The sequence below is a fragment of the Podarcis erhardii genome (genome assembly GCF_964252035.2).
Source record: "Podarcis erhardii genome assembly, chromosome: 7".
Classification (NCBI taxonomy): Eukaryota; Metazoa; Chordata; class Lepidosauria; order Squamata; family Lacertidae; genus Podarcis; species Podarcis erhardii.
In genome coordinates, this window is record NC_138511.1 from 52,034,720 (window position 1) to 52,045,098 (window position 10,379).

A 10,379-nucleotide genomic window follows, 5' to 3' on the forward strand; every position below is an offset into this window, starting at 1 on the left:
AGTGTGGTCACATTTACAGCCTTCCCCTAACTTGGTGTCCTCAAGATGTTTTATTATTTATTTTATTTATATGCCCATATTCATAAAACCCCCCACAACAGAACAGTTTACAACAATTGTACAAAAATCAATGCAATAAAAACGTATTTCAAAACATAGAATCAGAAATCAAGCTAGCTATTGTGGAAAAACGTACTCTTAATTGCCTGCATAAGCCTGACAGAACAGAAAAGTTTTCAGCAGGAGCTTAGAAGTGTGGGAATGTTCAGGGATGCAGGACAGGATATATTGACTGATTATATCCTTATCCAACTTGTGCTAACAAGTTCCCAATATCAGCAGAGTAAAACATTCCCCTTTATTTAAGTTTGCAATGGCAACGTGTGCTCAGGTTCGCTAGAACCTCTATAATAATTACTCTGGTAATTTCCCCTTTGTTCCCTCTTAAAATAGAAGACATGACACAGTCCTTTACAAAAGTATAAAAAGAGTTTACTCACATTCTGTTCACAATCGGATCCCAGAGCAGACAGCTTAATAAAGTAATATACATTTAGAATCTATCTTATAAGAAGATAGTCCCTTTGTCCTCTCTTGGCTGGGAGCCAAGAGGGCATCTTTAGCTTAGCAGTTGTTGCTTCTTCGAAAGAAGAGAAGAGAGAGAGAGATGGCTGCCCCTGCCCTGTGCTTTTATCATTACCTGCACAGGTGAGGCCACACCCACCTCTAGTCACATGTGGAGGAAGTCTGTCCCAGCTGAGAGGGAAACAGGAAGTTTACCTGCTGGCTGGACAAACATCCCTCCCCATGGCTAAACATGTACACTCTAGGAATGTTGTAATTGACTGCTCCTGTGTTTTACATCCCACAAAAAGTTGAAACAGAAGGTGTCTGCTAAACCTCTGTTTGCAGAGTATTTCACAGGACTGGGCAAATGACTAAAGACTTGGTATCTTGTTGTCCAATGAACCACACCACCTCAGGGCATGAGCAATGACACTCCTGCGGATGATCTCAGTGATCAAGGGTTCCTGTGGTACCCTGGACCTAAGCTTTGTAAATACAAGGACCTTGGACCTGAGTCAGTAGTAGATGGGCTGCCAGTGCAGATGCTTTAACAATGCCGTCACTTGTTGTCAGTCAGATGCAACCCTCAGCAATCTTGCAGCCACATTCAATACCAGCTGGAGTTTCCAAAACAAGCCCAGAGTGCATTGCAGTAATCCAGCCTCAAGGTTACCGATGCATAGACTACAGCGGTAGGGCTTTGGACAACACATTTTTTTTTACTATAATTCTCATCATACTATCTGGAGCTGATGAGAGAAGGGCACCAGGTTCAGTAAGGCTCAGTTTAACGTAAAATACAGTTTGGCCCACGTGTATATAACAGAGAGGGGCGGGGAAGGAAAATGATGTGGTCCTGGGGAAGGTTAAACACTCCTTCTGCTATGGCTACTTCTCCAATCAAACTCACTCCTCCCTTCCATGGCTCCTTTTAAAAAAAATAAAATATTAAGTGACAGAGATACAATCATGAATCATCTGGGACACCTTTGTTTGGGTATGACTTTACTATAGTATTTGATGCCTCTCCTGACAAGTGTCGTCAGGACTCCTAGTATGCTACCAGCACAATTGCTCCTGTTGGAAAAAATTTAAACATATGAAACTGGGCAGAGTCAGAACCCGTAGATGCCCCAGCCATATATTTATAGAGGCCACTTTCAATAGTGGTCCAGTTATACAATCAGCCAAACAGAGTGGTGAGGCTTTTCATGGACTGTACCACTTCAGGCTGCAGGTGACAGTGGGCATGCAAATTTAAATGCTTTGTCTGAGGATAGGTGGTGGTGGGGAGAACACCTGCATAGATACCTAGCATGTCAGGGCAAATGGTCAAACCTAACTGGGCATGCTAAGTTTGCTGAGTACAGGGAGGGGAGGGTGGGTTTTTTATTTTATTTTTTGCACACAAGCTTGCAGCCCTCTCAAGTTTTGACCATGGTGTGTGTGAAATTTGCACCAAGGATCACATGATATAGATGGACCTTTGGCCTCACCCAGCTGGACCAATGTTATGTGGTCTTACTAGCAGATGCTACAAGGAGTTCAGGGCTGTGCTACTTCTCCCTCCTTTTTTAAATCTTAACACAGCACTCGCTTTTTGCACTTCTCCCAGAAGCAAAGATGATGCCTTGTCTCCTGTTAGGCCACGTTTCTCTGGCAGCTGTGCTGCCTGCATCCACGTTCACAGAGCATGTGCCTTCCTGTCTGGAGTCACAGAGGCAAGCGGGAGCTCAGAAACATTACCAAACCAATGCCTCTACTGCTATTTTGAAACTCCTATAGTCCGGGGACCACATGGAAGCCATGGGAAACCCACTGGGATCTCAAGAGCAGAAAGGGAAGCTTTGTACTCGGCAAGATACAGACTACAAGCTGAGGTTTGCTGTTTTTGTTGGAACAGAAGACCCAGGCTAATTTCTGGCAGTCTGTTGACAGTCCCAAAAGGTTTTCTCTACTACACTTGTGTTGCCAACTCTAGGACATTTGCTGCAGTAATTTCTCCCAGGTAAGCATCCTCCAGGGGGGGAAACACAGCCTTTTGGGACAGGCAGAGGTGTGGATAAGCAGGTACTCAAATTCTGTCAAGATTGGAGAATATAAAAGTTGAGAGTATGTCAAACTATAATTAAGATTACTCTCCTTCTCCCTCAGTTTTATACCCATAGTCAATAAGAGCCAGGTTTATCCTTCATTTCAGCCTGTAATTTATTTCACTTTAACAGCACTTTTTACATGACCAGAGTTAGTGTTCAACCAATCACATGAAATGTGTCTTGTGTGAAGCCCTGGAGGACATCCCAAAACTAAAGCTTTACTATAATGGCAGTTGTTACTAGACATGGTAGGTAGAAAAAGGTTATGTTTATCATTTTAAAGTTATTGTTATTATATTTTGGGTTACTGAACTGTTTTTGAATGGTTTCTGCCTTTTCTGTTAATATGTTACATTATGCCTTCAAAATTTTGTTGATATGGGTGTGCTGATTATTATATTGACTGGAATGCTATTTATAGCGTTCCTCCTTATTGCAAACTCAGGCGATGAGTCTCAACAGAACCGGAACCAAAGCTGGGCAGCTGGGAAGGCTCAGTGTGCTCAGGCGAACCCTTGGTGTGCAGTGTGAAAAGTGGGTAGGAGATCGGACTCAACTTTGCCTGCCTGCCTGCCTTTGGCTCCCAGGCTCCTGCCACCCCTTCAGCAAAGGGGAGATCTCACCTTTCCACCTTCCAAGGGCTGCCAGAGCAATGACCTGCCTTTCTCCACCTGCCCCAGCGATACGCAGTCTCTTCGTGTCCTTTAAATGTCAGGTTTGATTACTCTGCTGTCATCTCATGGTAGGGATAGCAATCTGAGACCATTGTAAATCCCATGTCTCCCAAGGGATGGAAAGTGAAAGAGAATCTTTTATCCTCTATCAGTTGACGGCAGAGGCACCAGGCAAAGAGGCAGCCAGATTTGTCACTCATTCTGTGATGAAGACATTGAGATGCGCCAGCCACCGTCAGCTTAGCCGACAAAGCTGTTGCGGTAATTGGCTTGCTGCTAATTTAATTTGACACAGGGAGGCTGCTGCGTTGATACTCTCAATGACCCTGCTAACATGTTGAGTGCTGGTGGGGGGGGGCAGGGCAATCCACTCAGCATCAGTCGCTCTGCATCCCCTGTTCATCTCGAGTGGGACTCAAGTACTTTCGGCCATCTCCACACACAGCAAGACCGTGTTCATGGAAGACAATCTTACTCGGCTACGAGTGATTGCCAGAGAAGAAGGAGGAGGGTCAGGCTGCCCAGAGTGATCCGGGGCTGTTGGGCTGAGGAGTTGGGCAAGTGGCAGCCAAGCATCCCTAGTGTGCCCTGGAGAAGCAGATCCCAGCAGGGTTGAATCCTGCTGCTTTTCAAATCCTCCGCCCACATGGAATGTGTTTGCAGAACAATATCCTGCAGGAGAGATTAGGTAGGTGGGTCTGTATACAGGGCCCTATCATTTGCCCCTGGAACAATGCTTTGCTACTTGACACAATTTTGCAACTTAATTTCTGGAATGTATATACCACCTTTCATTTCCCGATGGAGTAACAAGGCACTTGCTCCACAACAGACCTTTATATATGCCCTACAGACACCTGCTGGACTACAGGTCCCATCATCCCTAACCATTGGCCATACTGGCTGGGACTGATGGGAGTTGGAGTCCAACAGCATGTGAAGAACCACAGGTTCTGCACAACTTGTGACTTCACCAAGCTGAACTCACCCCCCTCCTACCTTCACCATTAGTTTATTGTGGCCAGATGTGGGGCTTGCAAACTCACATCCATTTTGCTGACACAGGCAAGCAGGCAGCAAAAAACAGATGGGTCACTTATAAAAATTCGTACTCCACCTTCAGTAGAAAAATACTCCTAGGAATAAAGCATTACAACAATCACTCAAAAAGCTGTTTAAGCAGCAAATCAATAAGCCTAACAAAAACAGTGCAACGGTAGAAGCAGAATAAAAAATAGCAGCCACATCGGGTTAAAAATGAATTCAGCTAGCATTTTATTTATCAGCTAAAAAACAAACAGGAAGAAAGAGCATATAGTCTCATCTCCTACAAACCCAAATAATCCTAGGTCTGTTCCCCAGGATGTTGGAATTGGGCCTCTAGTGGGACATTTCCTATCCTTTGGAACTGCCTCCCATTATATATCAAACAGGCACTTTCTCAATTGTCTTCTCAGTGCCTGCTAAAGACTTTCCTCTTTTAACAAGCCTTCTAAATGGAGATCTTTATTCTAGCTGGTGTCTGCATTGGATCTGAAATGATTTTATGTGTTTGCTGTTGTTTTAACCAGGCACACACAAAAATAGATATACACATCCATATATAGGTATGTATGCAGTTGTTTTGATTTTTTTTATATGTAACTGTTTTGCATGTGCTTTTATTATATTGTAAGTTGCTTTGGGTGCCTCTTCAAAAGTGATTAATAAGCAAACAAAAATGGACTAATATATGTGTTGACAAAACAAAATAAAAAAATTCCTTCCAGTAGCACCTTAAAGACCAACTAAGTTAGTTCTTGGTATGAGCTTTCGTGTGCATGCACACTTCTTCAGATACACATGCGTGTGCATGCACACGGAAGCTCATACCAAGAACTAACTTAGTTGGTCTTTAAGGTGCTACTGGAAGGAATTTTTTTATTTTGTTTTGACTATGGCAGACCAACACGGCTACCTATCTGTAACTGGAAATATGTGTTGACAGGATGCCCATCCCTAATCTATAATGCAACTTGGGCATGGACAGGCTTCTGGCTTGCCAGGTCTACTTTTATTTTACCTTAGGTGCAACAGAGGAGGACATAGGGAGAAAAGAGAGTTCCAACAGAAACAGGAGTGAAAATTGCCAGCTTGCTTACTCATCCCATGTCCATAACAAAAATCTATCCTGTGAATGCAATCAGTGTTTGCTGTCTTTGTTGCTTGCAAATGATATGTAATTGATTATGTTCTACCCCCTACAAAGCAAGTTTTCCAAGATTCATTATTCCAATACGGCAAGCAAGCTAACATAACACAGCGGCAAATGGACTCCCAGATCGAAACACACAGCATGAAGTTCCTTGATCATTGGGTTGCTACTTTAGCTGCTCAGAATAAGGACATCAGCACAGCCATATGACTAAATCATAGGAATCTGTTGCTAAATACACCATCCAAGCTTAGCGTGGGCAGAAGGCAGAGTCTGCTGGTAGATGGCTGGATGATAGATTGGCAATTTTTCCCTCATTCTGTCAAAATACTAGAATTTGGGGCCATTCAACAAAGCTCATTGTGGATGATTCGGGACAGTACTGTAAAATGGCTTTTCCTGCATGCTGCATAGTTAAAACTCTTTGTTCCTAAAGAGGATCAGGACAAATTCAGAGGGCAAGGCTTTCAATGGCTACTAGTCATGATGGCTATGTTGAACCTCCATGGTATGCCTCTATCTACCAGTGGCTGGGAGTTGCAGTCTGGTCCTGGGCATCTGGTTGGCCACTGTGAGAGCTGAACTAGATAGGCCTCTTTTGGGGGAACACACTGCCCTGCATGCCAGCTCAGTGTGCGAATGATTGATGGGCAGCTTAAAGGCCCCTCCTGCTCTCCCTTCTTAGGCTTCCTTAGCTTTAAACCAGACTTGGACTGGACAATCCTTTAAACAGAGAATGCCTTTTTGTAGAAGACTGTCCTCTGACACACGGTCACCCTACCCATTTGCTCCTTCACCCTCCTTTCTTGACTGCAGTGGAGTGCTGGATACTCGGATTGGATATATCTTTCTTTAAGCTGTTGCCTGTGTTAAAAAGAAAGGCGCAAGCACACACAATGGCTGTTCTTGAATGTTCTCCCTAGGAAGCAGCTTGGAAATAACAGCTTGTCGGTTGTGCCTGTTATTTTCCCAGCAGGCTGCACCAAGTGTTTTGCAGCCGACTGATTGAAAATTAAGGTTATCAAAGGAAAGATACGTCCTTCCTCAAAGGAAGTGCCTTGTGTTTATTCAGACTATGTACTAGGCCACAGCATACTGCTGGGTGTGGGTACATAGGAAACTCTCTTATACAGAGCCAGAGCATTGGTCAAGGTAGCTCAGTATTGTCTACACTGACCTGCAGCTGATCTTCCAGAGTTTTAGGCAGGAGTATCTCCAAGCACCACCTGGAGATGCCAGGGACTCGAATCTGTCAAACAGTATCATCATAATATAGCCTTCTGCTACAATCCACTATTAAAACACAGTAAGATCAACAGACCTATGTATACATGTTAACCGTGTTGTATTCTGGTTTATGTTCCTTAGGAAAGCGCATTTGTCTGCTCATGTGCTTCTGCGCACAAACCTGTTGCTTGGCAAAGCACCATCTCCCTCTACTGGAGGGAGTGCAGCATGCACTTTTTAAAAATCCATGATTTATTAGGGTTTTCACATTATCATCCTCCAACCTCACACTTTTTCTTTTTTTAAGCTGCTGTATTTTCATCTCTGTTATTCAGTTGTTTATCATACTATTACAGTGTTCAGTTACGCACATTCAGATAAGGATTAGGATAAGTAAGTATTAATGTTCTGCTGTAGTCCTAGATTAGCATCCATTAAGTTGGGGAAGTTTCCATCCCTGCCTTGTGCCTCCCACTGCTTCTAATTTGTGTCTGTTACTCAGTGAAGAGTTCCAAAATGCATTCCAAATGTCTCGGAACCTTGACTTTTAATGTATGGAGTAGAATTGTCTCATGGGTGACTAGTTGCAGGGGGTCTTGTGCCCAGTTTCTGGTACTTAGTGCCATGTGCTGGCAGATGCTAGTGGGACACTCTGACCTTGACTTCCTGCGCTTGCCATCACAAATATTTCAAAGGGCAATGGAAGCAAAGGGTCGAAGCACTGGAATGTGTTAAGCAAACCTCAGTATGTCTTTCAAGGTTTTAGGCTGCAGACCATAATGTTCACCTACTTGATCACATGTCCTTTTCAGTGCACTATTTTTATTTATGCTGATGGGAGTTGGAGACTAAAAACATCTGGAAGGCCACAGGTTCCCCTACCCCTGCACTGAACCGATGTGCTTACACAAGGTCCTCTATCATAGATGGGCAAATTTTGACAAATTTATCAGATTATTACAGTATCTAAAACCAGTGCTCCCACATGTTCAACTGGCAGGTTCCCAACTGCATGGGTGGAGCCCAGTGTGTGTATAGCTATATTCAGGGGTCCCCGTTTGGACAGTCTAATGAATGCACATCCAGAGCACCCCTCCTGTGTCCATTTCATAGATCAGAAAAGGGCTCACACACCTGATCAAGAAATAGGCCAGAGGGAGCTAACCCGTGGCCCTCCACATTTCATCCTGCAGGGTGGAGATGAAACATTCCCTAAACCCTCTCTCTCAAGGGCCGCCTCCTGTGGGCCTCAGGGCAGCCTGAAATTGATGGGGCAACCTGCCTGCCTTTCTGCCAACATTCCTATCCCTTACGACATTTGCAGCGAGTGAATGACCTGCTCAAAGTCACTGACAGGAGCAATCATCTCAGCCTCTCGCAAGAGGTACGTTTAGACATCACTTCAAACAGTCTGTGAGAGCTGGAGCCAGGTTTAAGGGAGACCTGGAAATATTGTTGGGACATCCCATTTATTAATGTACGTGGGGGGGGGAGGAGTTGGGATTTACCAAAAATTGCTCTAGGAGTGCCTATCCCATTCCTGTCCCACTCACCGATGCTTCTTGGGCATTTTTGAATTTGTCTGCAATGGGTTTAATTACTTCAAAGCCTCTGTGGGCATTTTTGCTCTTATTGTTCTTTCAGCATAAACTTAATGAAGACATCAACCTAGTGTGTGGCATCAGTGAAAAAGGCAACATTAGGGATCATTACTGAAAGGGACTGAAAATAAAATCCCATACCCTGTATCACAGAGCTTTCCAAACACTGTGTGACAACTCGTTAAGTGTGTCAGCTGCAGTGTGTATGTGTGTCATGTGAATGCTCCCCACTCTTCTCCGGGGGCTGGAAAGGTGTTAGGTTTTTTTGGGGGGGAGGGGTTAGAATTTATATACCGCCCTATACCCAGGGGTCTCAGGGCGGTTCACAGTTTAACCTCCTGTTTGCTAGTAAAACTGAATTACTGTATCGTGAAATGATGCATGTCTAAAAGTGTCACCAACATGAAGTTTGGAAATCTCTGCTGTATCATAATGCAATTATACTAATCTGTCTATGGTGTAGTCACACTGGGCAGAGCCCCGGTCCCCATACCTGAAAAAGGCTGCTGTAGACCTGGAAAAGGTTCGGAAAACGACAGTGAAAATGATTCCAGAAGTTGGAGCAACTCCCCTTTTGAGGAAATGTTACAGCACTGGAGGCTTTTTAGTTTAGAAAAATGGCAAGTAAGGAAGGACATGATAGAAGGGTAGAGAATTAGGCATGGCATGGAGAATGTGATTCTTTCCCATAATACTAGGGTCACCTAATGAAGATGCAGGACGGACCAAAGGAAGTGCTTCTTCACACTGCATAGTTAAAACTCTGGAACTGGCTACAAGTAGTAGTGATGGCCACCAAGTGGATGCCTTTAAGGGGAGGGGGTTGATAGCACAGGAGTCTACCCATTCTTGCCTTTTTCTTAATGTCACTGAAGAAGAACAAAAATCCATGCACCAACCCCACTTTCCCATCTGCAGAGCTGATGTGCCAAGGAAAGATGAGCAAGTGTGGTATAGTAGTTAGAGTGTCAGATTGGGAACTGAGAGACCTGGGTTCAATCCCCACTTGGCCATGAAGCTCCCTGGGCGACCCTGGGCCAGTCACTGCCTCTCTGCCTAACCTACTTCCGAAGGTTGTTGTGGGGATTAAATGTGGAGGGGAAGAACCATGCATACCATCTTGAGAAAAAGGTGAGATATAAATACAGTAAGTAAATAAAATCATAAATAAGAATACACTGAGGGAAATGAAAAACTGTTTCATCCTTTCCCAGACTTCAGAAAGCAATTTTTCTTGCTGTGTTCTTTACCCTGGACTGGTGCTAAGCCAAGTCTGCTGCCCAATAAATTCAAGAGACCTATCCAAAAATCCCTCGCATTGTCAGAGGGTAGGCACAATCTGAAGGATCCCCGGGCACATGCCTCAGATCACATGCTGCTTTATCAGTGCCATTAACACAGCTGATACCCCAAGCAGTTGGAGTTCTATTCATTACGGATTGACTGCCTGGCCCTTATCTTCATTGCATCTTTGCCAAGGAAAATGCTTTCAACAACAGTTATTAAAAACATAACTACAGTGGTACCTCGGGTTACATACGCTTCAGGTTACAGACTCCGCTAACCCAGAAATATTACCTCAGGTTAAGAACTTTGCTTCAGGATGAGAACAGAAATCGTGCTCCAGCAGCGTGGCGGCAGCGGAAGGCCCCATTAGCTAAAGTGGTGCTTCAGGTTAAGAACAGTTTCAGGTTAAGTACAGACCTCCGGAACGAATTAAGTACTTAACCTGAGGTACCACTGTACTACGGATTATTAGACTTATCTTTGACTGCCATTTAACTCCACCACAGGCTGCACACTGACGTTTTCAGTTCCCCAGATAACCGAACCCAGCTCATTTAACCGTTTCAGAACATTGCTTAGAATTTGTAGAGCAGACACTCCAATCAGCCAAATGCATTACACTGCGGATTGATCCTGCACATTCCAAAATGCCACCTGAAAGCTCATCATTTAAATATTAATCCCAGAGAGGCTACTGTAGAACACACACAAAAAGAACAGCAAACACACTTGG